General features: G+C 46.6%; 1 protein-coding gene across 3 annotated transcripts in view; it reads left to right on the top strand.

Moving 5' to 3' along the window:
• The window catches only part of TINF2 (TERF1 interacting nuclear factor 2), a 49201-nt gene that overhangs the window by 24351 nt on the left and 1692 nt on the right, over positions 1 to 23158 (top strand). The window lies entirely within an intron of this gene.

Raw genomic sequence — 23158 nt, 5'->3', positions numbered from 1 at the left:
CACGAGCGGCGCAGACGCTCACGGGATGACAATCAGTAAACCTTGAATGTAACACACAGAAAGGATACTCTTATACTGTAAACCTTGTACTGAAATACTGTAGCGATGTAACGCTGCTTAACCTTGTTAATGCTAAAGCTGCTTGAGCGTTTGAGACGCTCCTATTACCCTCTGCAATATAATAAACACACGATACCTTGCTAAGGTTCCAACACCTTTACTAACAAGCTTTTAGTTATATCGAAAAGCGGAAACAGTTACAAGTCATACACTACATGCTAACATATCATTCTAACAGAATATCTAGACCGAAATATACAATAGCGTCACAATCCTATACTATAACAGAGAGAGAGCGAGAGAGAGAGAGTATGGCCAATACAAACAGAGAACAAGTTGGTTACAGAGAATTACTTACACACACTGGGAACGATCGCAGCGCAGCTTCTGGTACCAGCTCCAAGTTAGTCAAGATGAAAACCGTTTGTGGAGAGTCAGAGAGCTGCCCAGGCTGGCTGATCTTATATACACTGCGTACAGTACACTACAAAGGGACCTATAATCTCATTGTTCATTGGACACAGGAATGTCTCCTCGCATCATAACAAAAGGTCATAGGTTAGTTTGAACAGGTGGACTGTGACTATATCAAACTGCTCAGGTGGGAGGGAATCTGAAGATTCCCGCCGCATGGGTAATGAATCGCAAATATAGTAAATGTCCAGAAAATACTAATGGCCATAACTATACGCAGGAGCGATTAATCTTTACCTAACCAGCACCGGATTGTTTCTAATAAAATGTTCTTTAGTTAGGTACCAGACACAGCTGCTCAAACCCGGTCTGACCCTTCGTACCATACAAAGAGGAATTCCTCTGTCCAGCGACCCTTTACATTAAACAAACTTACAGTCATTATTAAGGGGAACATTATCTATAAAACATACTATTTGGTTTTATTATTTAACATTTGAGTCGCCCGCTAGACGCACACAAACTCTACCGTAAATGCACATACCACGCGCCAATGCGCACGGCCATAGAAGCTCCATTACGCAGCTGCGAGTATCCGCACGCACGGGAGAGAATGTGCACGTGCAGCGGGCAAGCGCATGAGGTGAATATATGGCAACGTGCAGCATGATATTTTTCCGACTTTGACAGTCCACCCTTTGGCAGTCATCAATAACTGCCACTTCCTAAAACAGTTCAAAAGAAAAATATATGTCATAATGCAAATACAATTTTATGATTGGGTAAAGGGAGGAGAGGAGCAGGTGGGAAAAAGGTATGACCTAGTGAGATAGTAGAAGCCTGTGTGTATGAATCCATGTTTGAGGGGTCATGTATCATCGTGCCGTACGTGTTTTAAATCAAGCTTCGAGGTATTGCGAAGTATACATTTGAATTCCTTCTTATCCCGTATTACGGGTCTGTGGATGGGCTATCAAACTTTACCGAGCTCTTTTCGGCTTTTAGTTGTAACAAAAATGGGGAAGCACATTTTAGTTGATGATACATGAATGGGGGGATATGTGAGTGCTGATATCTGTGCCTATATTCCCTATTGACTATGTGTGTCATTACCTGAAGGTTGTAGAAATGAAGATAAGAAGCAATTATGGTAAATGCAGTCATAAACTATGTGAGTTTAATATACATTTGCCGATTGAGGTCTTGTCTTGTGTCTTGTCTCGATGTACATGTTGATTGTAGTCTCCTGATGCTTTTGCTATAAATGACGGCAAAAGTTTTTCCATTGTCCAGAAAGTTAGTCACTAAAATATTTGGGCTATCGTAAAATTTAAATTCACTAGGGATATTTGGGGCTTGTAGCATAGTTCATCAATGGTCTGTATAAAAGAGGTTGTCAAATTCTTCTTCCAAGCGGATGTCTTTGTACCTTGGAGGAAAACAAAGGAGAAACGGGTGAAAGAAACGGACCGTGGAATCACATTTTCATCACAACATTGTCTCTATCGTTGGGTCATAAATCAGATTAGTTGTTGTTAGTACAGTGTCCTCGCTCCTCAGACTCATCACCCTGGTACTACCTTTACACTTCGCTAAAACCCGAACGTATCTAAATATCAGGCCAACCAATATGACGACTCCTAGAATACACAAAAGAAATTTCCCTACATCCATAATAATACCTTGGGCCCATTCTCCTAAGCCCGAGAACAAATTTCGTGGGTTCAACCATGACACCCAACTGGTCAGCTCATTACCCACAGCAGCAAGTGTGAGATTGTGTTTCCTTCGAAACTCCCACTTTAATTGTAAAATGTCATCCATCTTTTGGTCTATGACCTCGGCTGGGTCCTCCGTGCTGTTTGTAATGTACGTGCAGCACTTTATTCCATATTGAGTTGCTAGGGTAACACAATACCCGCCTGTCACAGCTGTGAGGTAATTGAGAATCATCCTATGCTGAACCAGTTCTGTTTTGTAGGCTTGTAACTCTTTCCCAGTGTACCTGAATGTGTCGTCATACATTTCGGTGATATTGTCTAATAAATTTGCAAGCGCAGATATATATTTATAATTTATCACTGCTCTGGCGGTACGAGTGATATCTAACGCGAATAGGAATTGAATCCTGGTAGATTCATGGATCAGATCAGAGGCTGAATGCTCTGTCCTCTCTATCAGGTGCCGTTTAACGACGTGCTCGTAATGAGTATGAGTATAAGGAGCTTGGGCACTGCGGTGAATATCTTTCATTTTGTTATGGGTTACAGTCATTACTTCAGGCAGTACTTTTCCAATATAGCACAATCCCTCTGAGTTTGGGGCAAGCCACTTATACGCCTTCCTCCCGCATATGAAATATGCATCATCGGGGAGAACATATGGGACGGAGTATGATATTATCATGTTACAAATTTTCCATGTGAAATCTCCTAACCCTAACTCTCCCATCTGTTTAGTACACGTATCAGTTTGTACGATCTGTGCACAGTATCCTGGTGATACTTCTCCAACTCGCATGGTCCTACTTCCTAAGGTGTACCTATACCGGAAAAATTTCCTATGGTCGGCTATCTGGCGTATAAGTTCTGTGTCTATGGGCATTCTGTCGGGTCTGTATGAAAAGGTCATGGTTTGATTACTCCATGACACTTCCCAATTTCCCGGCTTTCGGGGATTGGAAATGTTAAAGCGCACTAAGGACCTATCCACATGATATTGGTGGAGCTTCAAACTAGGAGGACTAGAGATATTAAACCTCTTGTCCACCGGCCTCCCACCACTTAGCTCAAGTACCTCTCCTACAGTTAAAGGGAATGGTACTAGTCCTGATTTGCTATGGCCTTGAGGTACTTGAGAGCATACCCAACAGTCTGTCTGATTTAACACTTTACCCACTAAAGAGTGATAGTCACTCAATGGATGCCGGTCCATGTGGACATTAAAACTGGACTGACATTTCTTTATGCACCCATCCTCAACTATATTGTCACAATGCCTACAGATGCAGTTCTCTTCAGCTAACAATCCTTCACAATTCCTTCTGTTGTCAATGCTACCAGATCGTTTTCTGATACTCGCCTTTACTTGGTGATTATGTTGTTCTTGGAAATCTACGCCTGCATCCTGGTCATCAGAACCCATTCCCGATCCTTTCTCGACCTCCATGGTACTCTCACCGAAACAGACTGCTCTGGTCAACATCATGGTCAACAGGAAAATCCGGATCACAGTCTCTTGGGGCAAGTCCATCTTAGAGGAGTAAAAGGAGAAAAATAAGAAGGGGGAAAGGAAATAGGAGGGAAGTGGGAACTGGAGAAAATAACAAATGGGAAAAAGAAATCTGGCTCGACAAGCTTCCGGTCTTGTTATTCTCAGCGCTCAGGTGTCGTCTCAATCCTCCCTGAACAGACACTCTAGTGATACAACCTCTACCGTCTGTTCTTTATCACGGGACCTCTCTGGGTCAGTGACCTTTTTACAATGAGACGAATGAACCCAAGTCTCTCTCTCGGCAACCTTCAATGCTGTTGTGCTGGTCAATAAGACTTGATATGGCCCTTCCCATCTGTCAATAAGGCAAACTGAGCGTAGAAAATTCAGTATCATTACATAATCCCCAGGTTCAATGTCATGACAATTACTGTCTGGCAAATCAGGAATCACCAACTTTAGATTATCATTCTGATTCCTCAATTGCTTACTCATCTTAACCAAGTACTTTACAGTTACTTCATTGTTACATTTCAAATCATCCTGGGGGTTAATCATAACATGGGGTTGTCGACCAAACAGAATTTCAAAAGGAGACAGATTAAGAGGGGACCTGGGAGTGGTTCTGATGCTGTATAATACAATTGGCAAAGCTTCGGGCCATAACAGTCCTGTTTCACTCATTACCTTGCTCAATTTTTTTTTAATAGTGCTGTTTACTCTTTCCACCTTCGCACTCGCCTGGGGGCGATACGGAGTGTGCAGCTTACTATTAATTCCCATCAACTTACACATTGTTTGAAAGACTTCACCTGTAAAATGGGTACCCCTATCACTTTCAAGGATTCTAGGGATACCATACCTACACACAAATTCCTGCACAATTTTCTCTAACGTCCTAGTGGATGCTGGGAACTCCGTAAGGACCATGGGGAATAGCGGGCTCCGAAGGAGGCTGGGCACTCTAGAAAGATCTTAGACTACCTGGTGTGCACTGGCTCCTCCCACTATGACCCTCCTCCAAGCCTCAGTTAGATTTCGTGCCCGGCCGAGGTTGGATGCACACTAGGGGCTCTCCTGAGCTCTTAGAAAGTTATAGTCTTAGAATTTGTTCTTTTCAGTGAGACCTGCTGGCAACAGGCTCACTGCAGCGAGGGACTAAGGGGAGAAGAAGTGAACTCGCCTGCTTGCAGCCGGATTGGGCTTCTTAGGCTACTGGACACCATTAGCTCCAGAGGGATCGACCGCAGGCCCAGCCTTGATGTTCGGTCCCGGAGCCGCGCCGCCGTCCCCCTTACAGAGCCAGAAGCAAGAAGATGGTCCGGAAAATCGGCGGCATGAAGACTCAGTCTTCACCAAGGTAGCGCACAGCACTGCAGCTGTGCGCCATTGCTCCTCTCACACACTTCATACTCCGGTCACTGAGGGTGCATTGAGGTATTTTTGCCAGCCAAGGTGTTTTTATTGCTGCCTCAGGGCGCCCCCCCCCAGCGCCCTGAGGCAGCAATAAAAACACCTTGGCTGGCAAAAATACCTCAATATATAGCCCCAGGGGCTATATATGAGGTAAATACCCCTGCCAGAAGTCCATAAAAAACGGGAGAATAGGCCGCGAAAAAGGGGCGGAGCCTATCTCCTCAGCACACTGGCGCCATTTTCCCTCACAGCTCCGTTGGAGGGAAGCTCCCTGGCTCTCCCCTGCAGTCTACAAGGGTTAAAAAAAGAGAGAGGGGGCACTAAATTTAGGCGCAGTATACATTATATATATATAGATATAAAGCTATAGGGGACATAACTCAGTTAGTCCCTGCAGTATATAGCGCTCTGGTGTGTGCTGGCATACTCTCACTCTGTCCCCCAAAAGGGCTTTTGTGGGTCCTGTCCTCGTTTAGAGCATTCCCTGTGTGTCTGCGGTGTGTCGGTACGGCTGTGTCGACATGTTGAATGAGGAGGCTTATATGGTGACGGAACAGAGGCCGATATATGTGATGTCGCCCCCTGTGGGGCCGACACCAGAGTGGATAGAGAGGTAAAAGGTATTAACCGACAGTGTCAACTCCTTACATAAAAGGGTGGATGACGAAACAGCTGTGGGACAGCCGGCTTCGCAGCCCGCGCCTGCCCAGGCGTCTCAAAGGCCATCAGGGGCTCAAAAACGCCCGCTCTCTCAGATGGCAGACACAGATGTCGACACGGAGTCTGACTCCAGTGTCGACAAGGTGGAGACATATACACAATCCAATCCGTGACTTGATCCCGGCAATAAAAAATGTGTTATACATTTCTGACTTTAACCTCTATAAATGGGTTTTAGGTTTGGGGAGAAAAAACAGGCAGTGTTTTGTTCCCCCATCAGATGAATAAATGAAGTGTGTGAAAAGCGTGGGTTCCCCCGTTAAGAAACTGGTAATTTATAAAAAGTTACTGATGGCGTACCCTTTCCCGCCAGGAGGATAAGTTACGCTGGGAGATATCCCCTAGGGTGGATAAGGCGCTCACACGTTTGTCAAAAAAGGTGGCACTGCCGTCTTAGGATACGGCCACTTTAATAGGTACCTGTTGATAAAAAAAAAAACAGGAGGCTATCCTGAAGTCTGTATTTACACACTCAGGTACTAGACTGAGACCTGCAGATAGTGCTGCTGCAGCGTGGTTGGTGACCCTGTCAAACAGGGATAATAGTTGGCAAACATAAAAACATATTAAAGACGTTGTCTTATATATGGGGGATGCACAGAGGGATATTTTGCCGTCTGGCATCCAAAATAAATGTAATGTCCATTCTGTCAGGAGGGTATTAGAGACCTGTCACTGGACAGGTGATGCTGACTTAAAAAGCGCATAGAGAGCCTTATAAGAGTGAGGAATTATTTGGGGATGGTCTCTGGGACCTCGTATCCACAGCAACTGCTGGGAAGAAATAATTTTACCTCAGGTTTCCTCACAGAAAAAGGTACAGTCCTTTCGGCTTCAGAAAAGCAAGCGGGTCAAATGGCGCTTCCTTTCTGTACAGAGACAAGGGTAGAGGGAAAAAGCTGCACCAGTCAGCCTGTTCCCAGAATCAAGATTCTTCCCCCGCCTCCTGTGAGTACACACCATGACGCGGGTGCTCCACAGGTGTAGCCAGATACGGTGGGGGGCAGCCTCAAAAATTTCAGCAATTAGTGGGCTCGCTCACAGGTGGATCCCTGTTTCTTCCAAGTAGTATTTCAGGGGTACAAGCTGGAATTAGAGATGTCTCCCCCCAGCCGTTTCCTAAAATATGCCTTGCTGACAACTCCCTCAAGCAGGGAGGCTGTGCTAGAGGCAATTAATAAGCGGTATTCCCAGCAGGTAATACTCAAGGTGCCCCTACTTCAACAAGGACGGGGTTACTATTCCACACGGGTTGGGGTACCGAAACCGCATGGTTCGGTGTGACCCATTTTATATTTAAAATCCTTGAACATAAAAAAATTCAAGTTCAAGATGGAATCGCTCAGGGCGGTTATTGCAAGCCTGGACGAGGGGGATTACATGGTATCCCGGGACATCGAGGATGCTTACCTGCATGTCCCCATTTACCATCCTCGCCAGGAGTACCTCAGATTTGTGGTACAGGATTACCATTACCAAGTCCAGACACTGCCGTTTGGACTGTACATGGCACCGAGGGTGTTTTATCAAGGTAATGGCCGAAATGATGATACTCCTTCAAAAAAAGGGAGTTGTAATTATCCCGTAATTGGACAATCTCGTTATAAGGGCGAGGTCCAAGGAGCAGTTGGTAGTCGGGGTAGCACTATTTTGGAAAGTGCTACAACAGCATAGGTGGATTCTAAACAGTCCAAAGTCACAGCTGGTTCCTATGACACGTCTACTGTTCCTGGGGATGGTTCTGGACATAAACCAGAAATAGTGTTTCTCCCGGAGGAGAAAGCCAAGGAGTTGTCATCTCTAGTCAGAGACCTCCTGAAACCAAAATAGGTAGCGGTGCATCATTGCACGCGAGTCCTGGGAAAAATGGTAGCTTCTTACGAAGCAATCCCATTAGGCAGGTTCCATACAAGAACTTTTCAGAGGGACCTGTTGGACAAGTGGTCCGGATCGCATCTTCCGATGCATAGGCTGATAACCCTGTCTCCAAGGACCAGGGTATCTCTACTGTGGTGGCTGCAGAGTGCCCATCTTCAAGAGGGCCGCAGGTTCGGCATACAGGACTAGGTCCTAGTGACCATGGATTCCAGCCTTTGAGGCTGGGGGGCAGTCACATAGGGAAGAAACTTCCAGGGACTTTGGTCAAGTCAGGTTATTTCCCTACACATAAATATTCTGGATCTGAGGGCCATTTACAATGCCCTGAGGCCAGCAAGGCCTCTGCTTCAAAACCAGCCGGTACTGATCCAATCAGACAACATCACGGCAGTCGCCCATGTAATCAACAGGGCGGCACAAAAAGCAGGATGGCGATGGCAGAAGCCACAAGGATTCTCCGATAGGCGGAAAATCATGTGTTAGCACTGTCAGCAGTGTTCATTCCCGGAGTGGACAACTGGGAAGCAGATCTTCTCAACAGACACGACCTCCACCCGGGAGAATGGGGACTTCCTCCAGAAGTCTTCCAATAGGATTGTACACCATTGGGAAAGGCCACAGGTGGACATGATGGCGTACCGCCTTAACAAAAAGCTATAAAAGATATTGCTCCAGGTCAAGGGACCCTCAGGCGATAGCTATGGACGCTCTGGTAACACCGTGGGTGTACCAGTCGGTTTAGGTGTTCTCCCCTCTGCCTCTCATACCAAAGGTACTGAGAATAATAAGAAGGCGAGGAGTAAGAACGATACTCGTGGATGGCCAAGAAGAGCTTGGTACCCAGAACTTCAAGAATTTATATCAGAGGACCAATGGCCTCTGCCACTCAGTCAGGACCTGCGGCAGCAGGGGCCCTGTCTGTTCCAAGACTTACCGCGGCTGCGTTTGACGGCATGGCGGTTGAACGCCGGATCCTGAAGGAAAAGGGTATTCCGGAGGAAGTAATTCCTACGCTTACTAAAGCCAGGAAAGAGGTTACAGCAACTCATTATCACCGCATATGGCGAAAATATGTTGCATGGTGTGAGGCCGAAAGGGCCCCAACAGAGGAATTTCAACTAGGTCGATTTCTGCATTTCCTGCAAGCAGGAGTGACTATGGGCCTTAAATTGGGTTCCATTAAGGTACAGATCTCGGCTCTGTCGATTTTCTTTCAAAAAAGAACTAGCTTCAGTACCTGAAGTTCAGACATTTATAAAAGGAGTGCTGCATAGTCAGCCCCCGTTTGTGCCTCCTGTGGCACCTTGGGATCTCAACGTGGTGTTGAGTTTTCTTAAAATCACTTTGGTTTGAACCACTAAAAACCGTGGATCTGAAATATCTCACATGGAAGGTGGTTATGTTATTTGCCTTGGCTTCTGCCAGGCGAGTATCAGAATTGGCGGCTTTGTCTTGTAAAAGCCCTTATTTGATTTTCCATATGGATAGGGCAGAATTGAGGACTCGTCCCCAGTTTCTCCCTAAGGTGGTGTCAGCGTTTCACCTGAACCAGCCTATTGTGGTGCCTGCGGCTACTAAGGATTTGGAGGACTCCAAGTTGCTAGACGTTGTCAGGGCCCTGAAAATATATGTTTCCAGGACGGCTGGAGTCAGAAAATCTGACTCGCTGTTTATCCTATATGCACCCAACAAGCTGGGTGCTCCTGCTTCTAAGCAGACTATTGCTCGTTGGATTTGTAGTACAATTCAGCTTGCACATAATGTGGCAGGCCTGCCACAGCCAAAATCTGTCAATGCCCATTCCACAAGGAAGGTGGGCTCATCTTGGGCGGCTGCCCGAGGGGTCTCGGCTTTACAACTTTGCCGAGCAGCTACTTGGTCAGGGGCAAACACGTTTGCAAAATTCTACAAATTTGATACCCTGGCTGAGGAGGACCTGGAGTTCTCTCATTCGGTGCTGCAGAGTCATCCGCACTCTCCCGCCCGTTTGGGAGCTTTGGTATAATCCCCATGGTCCTTACGGAGTTCCCAGCATCCACTAGGACGTTAGAGAAAATAAGAATTTACTCACCGGTAATTCTATTTCTCGTAGTCCGTAGTGGATGCTGGGCGCCCATCCCAAGTGCGGTTTATCTGCATTACTTGTACATAGTTATTGTTAACTAAATCGGGTTATTGTTGAGCCATCTGTTGAGAGGCTCTATTGTTTCATACTGTTAACTGTGTTTCATATCACGAGTTGTACGGTGTGATTGGTGTGGCTGGTATGAGTCTTACCCGGGATTCAATATCCTTCCTTATTGTGTACGCTCGTCCGGGCACAGTACCTAACTGAGGCTTGGAGGAGGGTCATAGTGGGAGGAGCCAGTGCACACCAGGTAGTCTAAGATCTTTCTAGAGTGCCCAGCCTCCTTCGGAGCCCGCTATTCCCCATGGTCCTTACGGAGTTCCCAGCATCCACTACGGACTACGAGAAATAGAATTACCGGTGAGTAAATTCTTATTTTCTTTGCAGTAAACACAGCGGTATTTGTGGCCGCGGGAAATGCTTCGACCCAATTTGAGAATACATCAATACAGACCAAAACATACTTTAAATTTCTACAAGGTGGTAATTGTATGAAATCAATCTGTATTACCTGGAAAGGGCCATCTGTCGGAGGGATATGGGATGGCTCTGTCGGTATTGCCTTTCCGATATTCTTCCTCAAGCAGGTGAGACATGTCATTGCTCTTTTACCCGCATGGGAGGAAAATCCTGGGGCGCACCAATAAGCTCTTACTAGCTTACACATTCCTTCTTTGCCTAGATGAGTCAGCCCGTGTGCTGCTTCCGCTAGACTTGGAAGGTATGCTCTGGGTGCCACTGGCTTACCATGTCCTGAGGACTCCTGGCCATATCCTTTTGACCTCCAGACTGCCTTTTCCTGTGGGGAACACAAATTTTGCATTTCACACAATTTGTGTGTTAACAGTATTAAATACCATCAGTCGTGTACTATCTGTTTGTATGGGGTTACCGGCTGCTGATTTAGCAGCTTCGTCTGCTCGGCTGTTACTAAGTGATACCGGGTCTTGGCTATATGTGTGAGCTTTACACTTGATAACAGCCACTCTGTCGGGTTCCTGTATCGCTGTTAGAAGTCTTTTGATGTGGGCTGCATGCGCTACGGGTGTGCCAGCTGCCGTCATGAAATTTTTGAGGCGCCATAGGGCTCCGAAATCATGGACTACTCCGAAGGCGTACCTAGAATCTGTGTAAATGTTGGCTGATTTGCCCTTAGCCAATTCACATGCTCTGGTTAGGGCAACCAGTTCAGCAACTTGTGCTGAGTGTGGTGGGCCTAAAGGTTCCGCTTCTATGGTACCTTGGTCATCTACGACTGCGTATCCAGTACACAAATCTCCCGAGTCCGTCTGTGACAACTACCGTCAGTGTAGAAAGTAAAATCTACATCTTCCAGTGGGTTGTCACTGATGTCAGGCCTTGCCGTGAAATTTTGGGTCAAATATTCCATACAATCATGCGTGTCATCCCCTGTATTAGATCCTCCTTCACCATCACTCTCATCCTCCACCCTTTGTACCTGTCCAGGCACACCTGGGAGATACGTTGCAGGATTTAATGCGCTGCATTTCCTTATGGTGATGTTTACGGGGGCCATCAATGCCAATTCCCATCTTGTAAACCGCGCTGATGAGACATGTCTGGTTTGGGCAGAATTCAGTAAGGCTGACACTGCATGTGGTGTATGAATTGTGAGGTTGTGTCCTAGCACTACATCTTCGCTTTTTGTGACTAGCAATGCTATTGCTGCAACGCTTCGCAAGCATGTGGGGAGGGATCGCGCTACTGTATCTAGCTGAGCGCTATAGTAGGCTACCGGCCTGCTGGCATCACCATGCTTCTGGGTTAAGACACCTGCTGCGCACCCAGCACTCTGTTCCGTACAGCTCAAAGGGTTTCCCATAGTCAGGCATACCTAATGCTGGTGCCTGTGTTAGGCACTGTTTAAGTCTCTCAAATGCCATCTCAGATTCGTCTGTGTGCGAAATCCGATCAGGTTTGTTTGAGGAGACCATCTCCTGCAAAGGTAGGGCTAGTATGGAAAAACCTGGGATCCAGTTACGGCAATACCCACACATTCCTAAAAATGTTCTAATCTGTTGCTGGGTTTGTGGCAGGGTCATGTCACGAATTGCTTGAATTCTATCAGCGGTAAGGTGTCTCAGTCCTTGTGTTAGACAGTGTCCCAAATACTTTACACGGGTCTGGCATAATTGTAACTTGTCCTTGGAAACCTTGTGTCCTGTGTCTGAAAGATGAAACAGGAGTTGTTTCGTATCTCTCAGGGACGCTTCCAGTGAATCTGAACACAGTAGTAAATCATCCACATACTGTATCAATATTGATCCACTCTCTGGTTGGAAAGACTGTAAACAATCATGCAGGGCCTGTGAGAAAATACTTGGACTGTCTATGAAACCTTGTGGTAATCGAGTCCAAGTGTACTGAACTCCTCTGTATGTGAATGCGAATAAGTATTGACTGTCAGGGTGCAGAGGTACCGAGAAGAAAGCGGAGCAGAGGTCAATCACAGTGAAAAATTTGGCAGTGGGAGGGATTTGCATAAGGATGACAGCTGGATTTGGCACTACGGGGAATTGACTCAACTATTTTGTTGATCCCTCTTAGATCCTGCACTAATCTGTAACCCCTCCCCCCACTCTTTTTAACAGGGAAGATGGGACTATTGGCAGTGCTGGACGTTCTTACCAGAATGCCCTGTTGTAGCAAGCGCTCTATTACAGGGTAAACTCCTAACTCCACCTCTGGCTTCAGAGGGTATTGTGGGATTTTTGGAGCTATCCTACCATCTTTTACTTGCACAACTACTGGGGCTACGTTTGCCATCAATCCAGTGTCTTGTCCATCTTTGGTCCAAAGTGATTCCGGTATCTGGGAAATCATTTCCTCTACCTTGGACGGACACCTATTTTCAACAACAGTGTGTGACATTAATCTTGTTGGGGAGTCTAGCATATCCTGCGCTTCCTGAGCGTGGTTTTCGGGTATGTCCAAGAACACACCTTCAGGAGTACAGTATATGACGCATCCCATTTTGCACAGTAAATCTCTACCTAGGAGATTAGTCTGAGCCGATGCAGCCAGCAGAAAAGAATGCTTGGTATGCAAAGGCCCTATCGTAATCTCTGCAGGTTTGCTTAAAGGGTAGTGCTGTACTACTCCTGTTACTCCCATGGCTGGAATTGTTTTACCAGTGGTTCTCATGCCCACGGTCGAATTTATCACTGACTTGGCCGCCCCCGTATCTACAAGGAAATTTTGAGATTTACCAGCTACATCAATTGTGACCTCGGGTTCACTTCCAAGGCTCGCAATTAATTTTACTGGCTGCAGATTACAGGTGTGGCCCCGCCCCTATGGTGCGTGGTGGCCTCCCTGCATTACGCTGGCAGCTATTACCTGTGAAAGGGGTAAATGGGAACTATCAGTGACTTGCCAGTCTCTTTTTGGGGGATACCTTTTTGTTTCCCCTGCGTGTGGCTCAAAACTCCGTCTCTGCGGTCCTTGATCCCAATTTCGTGTGTCATGTCGTTGTCTAGGGGGTTGATATGATCTTTGTGCATTTTTCGATCTACAATCTCGTGCAAAATGTCCCTCTTTATGACAGTAATAACAAGTTACCACATTTGACTTACCCACAGGGGTCGGAGATTTATACAGAGGTGGCCTTGTGGTCAGGGCCTGAATACTTACGGCCATTAACTTATCACTTTGTGACTCCCTGTGTCTGGTGATATTCCGATCATGATCAATAGCGGCCTCTCTCAAAGTAGCCACCGACAGACCTCGCCAACATGGTTGGGTGGTCTGTACCCTCGTCCTCAATACTTCCTTTAAACCATCCATTAACACAGATACTGCTACTTCTCTACTTCTCTATGATTCAGATTTGTCTTAATGTCTTCTATGCCTGTATACTTAGCCATATCCTGTAGTGCCCGATGAAAATAATCAGCAGCTGTTTCTCCCTCTTTTTGTTCGATGGAGAAAATTTTGTTCCATTAGGCAACAGCTGGAAAATACTCTTTTAACTGTAAATTTATTCTCTTTACATTATCTTGGTTGTACACGTCCGTAAGGGGTACCTCTTCATCTAATTTACAGTCAGCTATGAATCTCGCTGAGTCGACATTGGAGGGTAAACATGCCCTCAGCAATATCTGCCAGTCTTTGTTATTGGGCTCCACAGTATTTCCTAGCTCTCGAATGTATTTCTGGCTTGCAACTAGATCTTTTCTAGGATCAGGGAATTCAGACACCATTGATCTTAATTCCATTCGGGAAAAGGGGCAGTGCATGGCGATGTGTCTGAGAGGAGTGACTCCTGAAGTGTCAGTTTTCCCATTTGGCACTGCAATTACCCTAACGGGATTAAGTTCAATAACATCATCCTGAGTAGATTCTACAGCATGTGGTGAAATGGTTTCAGCATAGTGTATGGTGCCGTACTTACCAGTTGATACGACCTCACCTGTCCCTCCACTAGGGGCCTTTGATACTGCTCTTACTGGTTGGGACGTGCTCACTGTTGTTTCTGCTATGGTGGCTGCTAGAGAGAGTGCCGATATTGTTGTTGGCTCATCCTCTTGGTCACAATCCTGGGAAAAGTTTAAAACAGGGTACAGCTTGCACGGGTTAATATTAGCATCAACAATCTTGGTTACATTATTCTTAACATTTATACAGTTACTAAGTGCATGTTTATCATTCACCAGTGTGCCATTCTCTGTAACCACCTTCTTCTCTCCCGTTATGTATGGTGGTGGTGGCGTGGTGGCTATCAGTTTTCTGACGGTTAGATTCACCCGCTTGAGCCAATCCTCTTTGTATTTCACCTTCCTGTTGCCATAACTGTAAATAATCATAATGTTTGATCCGTCTCTTTGCAGATTTAATGAGACATATCCTTCTCCTTAGATTCTGTAACACCTCGGGACTAAAACTGCCTACCCGTGGGAACTTTTCCCCATCATGCACAGTCATTCTTTCCCATTCATCGCACAAAACTTCTGTGTGTGAACCGTATTTCTCACACATTACATACCTTGCCGACCGGATTGGTCGGTTTACTAAGTCAACCCGAACCGAGGTTGATCGCCCCCCTACCTGAACAACTGGCCCCCATCTTTGCAGGTGTTGCTTTCACTACCTCTGACCTTCAAATCAGGGTCTTCAGCGAACCCTTACAAAAACTAAGATGTCCGGGGTAGGCCGGCGGCGGAAGTTTACCGAGTACTCCACTCACTCGCCCACGTCGACCAATACGCCCACACACTTCCCTAGCGCTGGCGTACTCGACCTAGGGCCCCTGCGACCTGAACCTCTATTTACTGGAACATGTGGGTGTGATCCGAAGAGCACTTAACCCTTTCCAGTAACTATTGGTTGTTGGATAGTTCCCAAGTGACCAGCGAACCTCCCTTAAAATAAAAAAAAATTGCACAAATCACGTTAGAATGTACAAATAGCGTTTATGACCCCTCTAGCGTACGCAAATGGTACTGGGTCAAGTTACTAACTAATGCACACAATTCCGTGCGGTACAATCGTTCTGCACATAAGCAACTAATCTTATGTGCGGAGCGACCAGTGGAATCGAAAATTGTGGCTGCGAATTCCTTCAGCCAGAGCTTAATGGCCTATATGGGTACCGCACCAACCCTTCCTGGTGTTGTGCTCCTTTACTCTTTATCTATAGCGGACTTCCTAGTCTGCTGTACCTAGACCTCCTGGTCTGTTTCTGGACCTCCTGGTCTGTGCTACAGTAGACCTCCTGGTCTGCTATACTCTAATGCTCTTTTTTTTTAAATGTTTAACAAGGGATGCCTCCCAAGCCACCGTGCAGTCACTTACACGTATGTACCTCACGAGAACTCGATTTCCTGTGGTTCAACCCCAAAAATTAGAAACATATATATATATATATATATATATATATATATATATATATATATATATATATATATACACACACACTCTTTCACCTCATATACTCTTTACTTTCGTTTCTGCGCAGAAATCCCTTTCATTCAGTATCGCAGGCTAATCCCGAGGAGTTGCAACTAGAGAAGGATCTATTAGCTTAAAATTTTGGACGCTGAGATCGATTTGCGCTATTATCGCGTTTGCCTCCTTATCGCCTAACTAAAACAATACTATCGTGTGATTTGTATTATGTGGGCGTACCCAGACGCTCTGTTGCGTAATATACGCTCCGTGCGTCGGCCCTTGCGTCGCGTACGCTAGTCCCGCCCTTTGTTAGAGACACATGTACGCAAGCCAGGTATATCCACAGAAATACAATTAACACGTTTATATCAATGTAGATTATCTTTAACTGTAATCATCTACTGAACACCACACCGAACTTCCTTGTATCTTTAGGCAAGCCGTGCGCGTTTTACAAATTATTCCTTAACGTATTAATATTACTTTTAACTACCAATAGCAACAAATCTTTCTCAGCACGTTATCAATTGTGAAATGGCAAACAGGAAAGTGATATGTGAAAATACACAAATGAAAAGAAATACAGGTGTGTGCGTGCGTGCGTGTGTACGCAAAACCGAAATAAACAGTTTTAAAAGACAATAGCGTATTGTTCTTACCTCTGGTTCCGGATTCCACCAGCACTCCTTCAACGTAGCGAAACAGACGCTTATCTAGCCAGCACTACTGTATCCCGATACGAAGGGATACTGCCTTCCCGCCCTTGCTGACAGATAAAGTCTGTGTTCGCTAGTGCGGATATGTGGAGGACGGACGAGCCGCCAATTGATAAAGCTAACTATTTATCTTATAACATTCACTATAAATGGGTAAGAGACTCGGTACGCAATTGGCGTGTGGGGTACCGTAAGGGTACGCACTTAGCGTAGCATACGCTCGGCCGTGATCGAGACGCACATGCGACACGCTCGCTCACAGCTTAATGCGTGGTGTCGAGCACGCTATAGGCGGTCGACTACCGTAATGCTACGCTACCAGCGTAGCGGACGCTCGAGTCCACGAGGAGAACACGAGCGGCGCAGACGCTCACGGGATGACAATCAGTAAACCTTGAATGTAACACACAGAAAGGATAATCTTATACTGTAAACCTTGTACTGAAATACTGTAGCGATGTAACGCTGCTTAACCTTGTTAATGCTAAAGCTGCTTGAGCGTTTGAGACGCTCCTATTACCCTCTGCAATATAATAAACACACGATACCTTGCTAAGGTTCCAACACCTTTACTAACAAGCTTTTAGTTATATCGAAAAGGGGAAACAGTTACAAGTCATACACTACATGCTAACATATCATTCTAACAGAATATCTAGACAGAAATATACAATAGCGTCACAATCCTATACTATAACAGAGAGAGAGAGTATGGCCAATACAAACAGAGAACAAGTTGGTTACAGAGAATTACTTACACACACTGGGAACGATCGCAGCGCAGCTTCTGGTACCAGCTCCAAGTTAGTCAAGATGAAAACCGTTTGTGGAGAGTCAGAGAGCTGCCCAGGCTGGCTGATCTTATATACACTGCGTACAGTACACTACAAAGGGACCTATAATCTCATTGTTCATTGGACACAGGAATGTCTCCTCGCATCATAACAAAAGGTCATAGGTTAGTTTGAACAGGTGGGCTGTGACTATATCAAACTGCTCAGGTGGGAGGGAATCTGAAGATTCCCGCCGCATGGGTAATGAATCGCAAATATAGTAAATGTCCAGAAAATACTAATGGCCATAACTATACGCAGGAGCGATTAATCTTTACCTAACCAGCACCGGATTGTTTCTAATAAAATGTTCTTTAGTTAGGTACCAGACACAGCTGCTCAAACCCTGTCTGACCCTTCGTACCATACAAAGAGGAATTCCTCTGTCCAGCGACCCTTTACATTAAACAAACTTACAGTCATTATTAAGGGGAACATTATCTATAAAACATACTATTTGGTTTTATTATTTAACATTTGAGTCGCCCGCTAGACGCACACAAACTCTACCGTAAATGCACATACCACGCGCCAATGCGCACGGCCGTAGAAGCTCCATTACGCAGCTACGAGTATCCGCACGCACGGGAGAGAATGTGCAGCGGGCAAGCGCATGAGGTGAATATATGGCAACGTGCAGCATGATATTTTTCCGACTTTGACAATGCCCCTCCTACCAGACTCGGTTTAGAAAATGTGCCTGGAAGAGCCGGTCACGTCTCTGGAAGCTCCTGAAGAGTTTTATTGCATTTATTTTTTCTGTTCGTTATTTTCAGGCAGGACTGGATGGCACCAGCTTGCCTGCTTCGTGGGACTTAGGGGGGGGGGGAACGGCCCAACCTCTCAGGGTTAATGGTCCCGTTCCCCGCTGACAGGACGCTAGCTCCTGGGGGAACTATTCGCAAACCCCACCATGGCGAGCGTACTTTCCTACAGCACACCGCCACCCCTAACAGAGCCAGAAGAAAGAAGAATGGTGAGTACTAATCCGGTGTCCCGGTTAGCGGGTCGCCGGCCATTATGGCAGCATGAGGGTGACGCACGACTAAACGGGGCGGACTGCGTCTCCCGACTGTGTACAGACACAGATGCTGAACAGCGGACACAGTACCCAGACTGGCAACAAAGCCATAAAAGGAGTCTGTCTACATTTTATGCACATAGACACATACAGCCAGTATAAAGAAGAGTGGGAAGACCGCGCGCCATTGAAGGGGCGGGGCTTCACTATGAGCGGATCCAGCAGCTCACAGGCGCAATCTTCCCTACTGCAGCTGACACAGACGCTGACTGACAGAGATTCCAGATTACCTCAGCGGTACCAGGGGGTCATAGCAGGGGAAGAGCGATTATTAGTGCACTAAATCCCAAATCTAGGTACTTAGTCTACGACCCGTCTAAGCTTGGCATTAACGATTAGGGTGCCGTTTGCTGGTTACACACTTTCTCTGTGTCTCCCTGGAAGGCCTCTTTGTGGGTTAATTGTGCATTTAACCTTTTCCTGTGTGTTTTATGTAAAGCACAGTGTTCCTCTTCTCCAGGGGGTACACTAGTGTGTACTCGGTGTAGTAGGCTAGTGGGGCTGAACCAGCATGACTGGACTCCATTAGGGGGATGATTTCCTCCATTTCTACTTAGTTATCTCGGAATGAGAAAGAGACGCAATACTTAAGACACAGTGTATGACTGAGTTTATGAAAAAGGACTCAAACCCATACCAGCGTCCCAGTCCCCTGCCATTTGTCCGCAAAAACGTACTTTTGCCCATATCCTGCAGTCTGACTCTGATGATGAGGGGTCAGACATGGAGGAGGGTGAGGTGAACTCGGAGGTGGGGGAGGATACTCTGTCGCAGGGAATAAAGGCTCTTCTAGAAGCTATCGGAAAAGTTCTGAATATCCCTGATAAGATGACAGGAAAGTGAGGAATCTTATTTTAATATAAAGAAGAAATCCTCAGCCACTTTTCCTGTGTCAAAGGAACTTAATACCGTTTGACAAACCGTGGGTTAATCCAGGTAAAAAATTTCAAATCCCTAAATGGTTATCATCTTTTCCTCTTCCTCCTGAGGATAGGAAAAAACGGGAGAATTCACCGGTAGTGGATGCATCGGTCTCCAGGCTCTCACGGAAAATTGTATTGCCTGTCCCGGGTGCAGCCTCCATAAAAGACACGGCTGATCGCAAAATTGAGACTACGCTCAAATCTTTATACAGCTGCGGGGGTGGCCCAGCTACCCACTATAGCATGTGGGTGGATTACGCGAGCCATTGCAAAATGGTCAGGTAACCTCATTGAGGGGTTAGATACCTTGCCTCAAGGGGAGATTATTTTGCTCCTGCAACATATACAGGACTCTGCAAACTTTATGGTGGAAGTCATAAAATAGATAGGCTTGCTTAATGCATGCACTATAGCTATAGCAGTGTCTGTACGCAGGGGTCTATGGCTACGCCAGTGGACTGCGGACTCCAGGAAAGGTGTGAATGGCCTACCTTTCACAGGCAAGGTCTTATTTGGAGATGAGTTAGACAAATGGATCTCCAAAGCTACTGCGGATAGGTCCACATACCTACCTTCTGCTGCTCCCCCCAGCTAGGAAGGCTTATACAGGATCCAACTTACAGTCCTTTCGGACTGCTAAGTTTAGGGGCAAGGCCAGAGGTTCCTCTACCGCCGCTAGAGGTAAACCACGGAAACCAGCTACTACTGGTTCACAGGAACAGAGTTCAGGCTCTACTTCCTCAAAACCTTCCACATGATGGTGGACTGCAAGGCCTGGAAGACTGTTGAGTGGGAGCTCAGCTAAACTTCTTTAGTCACATCTTGACAAGATCGTGCCAGGATCCATGGGTCATAGACCTTATATCCCAGGGCTACAGCCTGGAGTTCCAGGAGCTCCCACCTCACAGATTCTTCAGATCAGGTTCACCAGTTTCACAAGTGGCAGAACTAACCTTACAGGACACTATTCAAAAACGGTTACAGACCCAGGTCATTGTTCCAGTTCCACCTCATCTACAAAACAAGGGTTACTATTCCAGCTTGTTTGTAGTACTGAAGCCAGACGGTTCGGTAAGACTGATTCTGAACCTCAAATCGTTGAACCCATACTTACGAGTGTTCAAATTCAAGATGGAATTTCTGAGGGCGGTGATCTCAGGTCTGGAGGAGGGGGAATTCCTAGTGTCTCTGGATATCAAGGATGCGTACCTTGATATTCCGATTTGGACGCCTCATCAGGCTTTTCTACGGTTTGCACTACAGGACTGCCACTACCAGTTCCAGGTCCTGCCATTTCTCCACAGCACCGAGGGTGTTCACTAAAGTGATGGCAGAGATGATGTTTCTACTGTACTAACAAGGAGTGAACATAATTCCGTACCTGGATGATCTTCTGATAAAGGCACCGTCCAGGGAACAGTTGTTGGAGAACATTGGCCTCTCAACCAGACTACTCCTTGATCAGGGGTGGATTCTGAACCTACCAAAATCTCACCTAGAACCAACACAGAGGCTTCCTTTCCTGGGAATGATACTGGACACAGAGTCTCAAAGTGTTCCTTCCTATGAAAAAAGCAATGGTAATCCAGTCGATGGTTTCGGCTGTCCTGTAGTCAACCCGGATCTCGGCGCATTTCTGCATACGCCTTCTGAGGAAAATGGTGGCCTCTTACGAGGCGATTCAGTACGGAAGGTTTCATGCGAGGCCCTTCCAACTGGATCTGTTGGTCAAATGGTCCAGATCGCATCTCCACATGCACCAGAGGATTGTCTGTCTCCAAAAGCCAGGATCTCCCTCCCGTGGTGGTTACAAACTTCTCACCTAGTCGAGGGTCAGAGGTTCGGGATTCAGAATTGGATTCTGCTAACCACAGACGCAAGCCTCAGAGGTTGGGGCACAGTCACCCAGGAGGTGCAGTTTCAGGGAAGATGGTCAAGTCGGGAAGCCTTCCTTCCGATAAACATCCTGGAACTCAGGGCTATCTACAGTGCTCATTGACAGGCACGTTTTACTTCTTCTGAATCAGGCTATTCAGGTCTAGTCGGACAATGTGATGGCAGTGCCGTACATAAACCGACAGGGTGTAAAGAAAAGCAGAGCAGCAATGTCAGAGGTGTCGAGAATTCATCTCTGGGTGGAAAAACACGCCATGGCGTTGTCGGCGGTCTTCATCCCGGGAGTAGACAACTGGGAAGTAGACTTCCTCCGCAGACGCAATCTGCACTCGGGGGAATGGGGCCTTCACCCGGAGGTGTTTCGGTGTTTGACACGTCAGTGGGGATATCCACAAATCGACATGATGGCCTCTCGACTCAACAAGAAGCTCAAGCGTATTGTTCCAGATGGAGAGACCCACAAGCAGTGGCGGTAGATGCTCGGACAACTCCCTTGGTCTACCAGCTGGTGTACGAGTTTCCTCCACTTCCTCTGATCCCAAGAATTCTAAGAAGAATTAAAAGGGAAACGGTTCAAGCAATTCTCATTGCTCAGGACTGACCACGAAGGGCCTGGTATGCGGATCTTCTCGAGATGCTGCTCGAAGATCTGTGGCCTCTACCTCTTCATGAGGATCTTTTGCAACAGGGCCCATTCGTCTATCAAGACTTAAGGTGGGTACACACTGGAAAGATATATCTGCAGACCAATTGATCTGCAGATATATCTATGGACGGATCGGGCAGTGTGTTGAGCATACACACTGCCCGATCCGTCGGGGACTGATGTCATGAACTGGGCGGGCGTGTACACACGCCCGCCCAGTTCAGCTGTCAATCACCGCCGGCCGCCGCAGCATGTGTACGGGCTGTAGGCTGACCACCGTACACACACAGCGACGCGCCAATATATCGTTAGATATATTGGCCGTCGGCTGTGCTGCGGGGCCGACGCGATACGTCTGTGAACGACTGAGTTCACAGACGTATCGGCCATACACACTGGCCGACGGATCCGCGATATATCGGCCGATATAGCGGCCAGTGTGTACGGGCCTTTACTGCAGCTACGTTTAATGGCATGGAAATTGAACGTCTGATTCTAGCCAGGAGGGGGACTCCTGACAAGGTCATTTCGACTATGATTGAAGCCAGGAAATGGGTAACGTCTAAACATTACCACCATATCTGGTAGAATTATGTCCCTTGGTGTGAGAGCAGACAATATTCTGCGGTAGAATTCCATCTGGGACGTTTCCTGCTTTTTTCTGCAGTCGTGGATGTGGGCCTACGTCTAGGCTCCATAAAAGTCCAGATTTCAGCCTTGTCTATTTTCTTTCAGAAACAATTAGCTTTCAATCTTGAAAGGTGTTCTGCACATCCAACCTCTCTTTGTGCCTCCCTTGGGATCTCAATTTGGTGCTGCAGTTCCTCCAGTCGGACTGGTTTGAACCGTTACAGGAAGTAGACGTAAAGTACCTTACGTGGAAGACTCACACTATTGGCCTTGGCTTCAGCAAGACGTGTGTCAAAGTTGGGGGCGTTGTCTCACAACGGCCCCTACCTAATTTTCCATGAGGTCAGAGCTGAACTCAGGACTCGTCAGCAAGTTCTTCCTAAGGTGGTGTCCGCGTTTCACATAAACCAACCTTTTGTGGTTCTGGTTGTTACGGACACCTCTGCTACTTCAAAGTCTTTGGTAGTTGTGAGGGTTTTGAAGGTGTATGTAAAGAGAACAACTTGTCACAGGAAATCAGACTCGCTGTTCGTTCTCTATGATCCCAATAAAATTGCACATTGGATCAGGCTCACTATCCAGCATGCTTACTCCACGGCAGGCTTGCCAGTTCCAAAATCTGTACAGGCCTACTCTACTAGGTCGGTGGGTTCTTCTTGGGCGGCTGCCCAGGGTATCCCAGTATCCCCTAGGA

This window comes from Pseudophryne corroboree, chromosome 1, assembly GCF_028390025.1.
Source record: "Pseudophryne corroboree isolate aPseCor3 chromosome 1, aPseCor3.hap2, whole genome shotgun sequence".
NCBI classification, from domain to species: domain Eukaryota; kingdom Metazoa; phylum Chordata; class Amphibia; order Anura; family Myobatrachidae; genus Pseudophryne; species Pseudophryne corroboree.
Note: the sequence above shows the minus strand (reverse complement) of the source record. Positions and strands in the feature narration are given on the sequence as shown.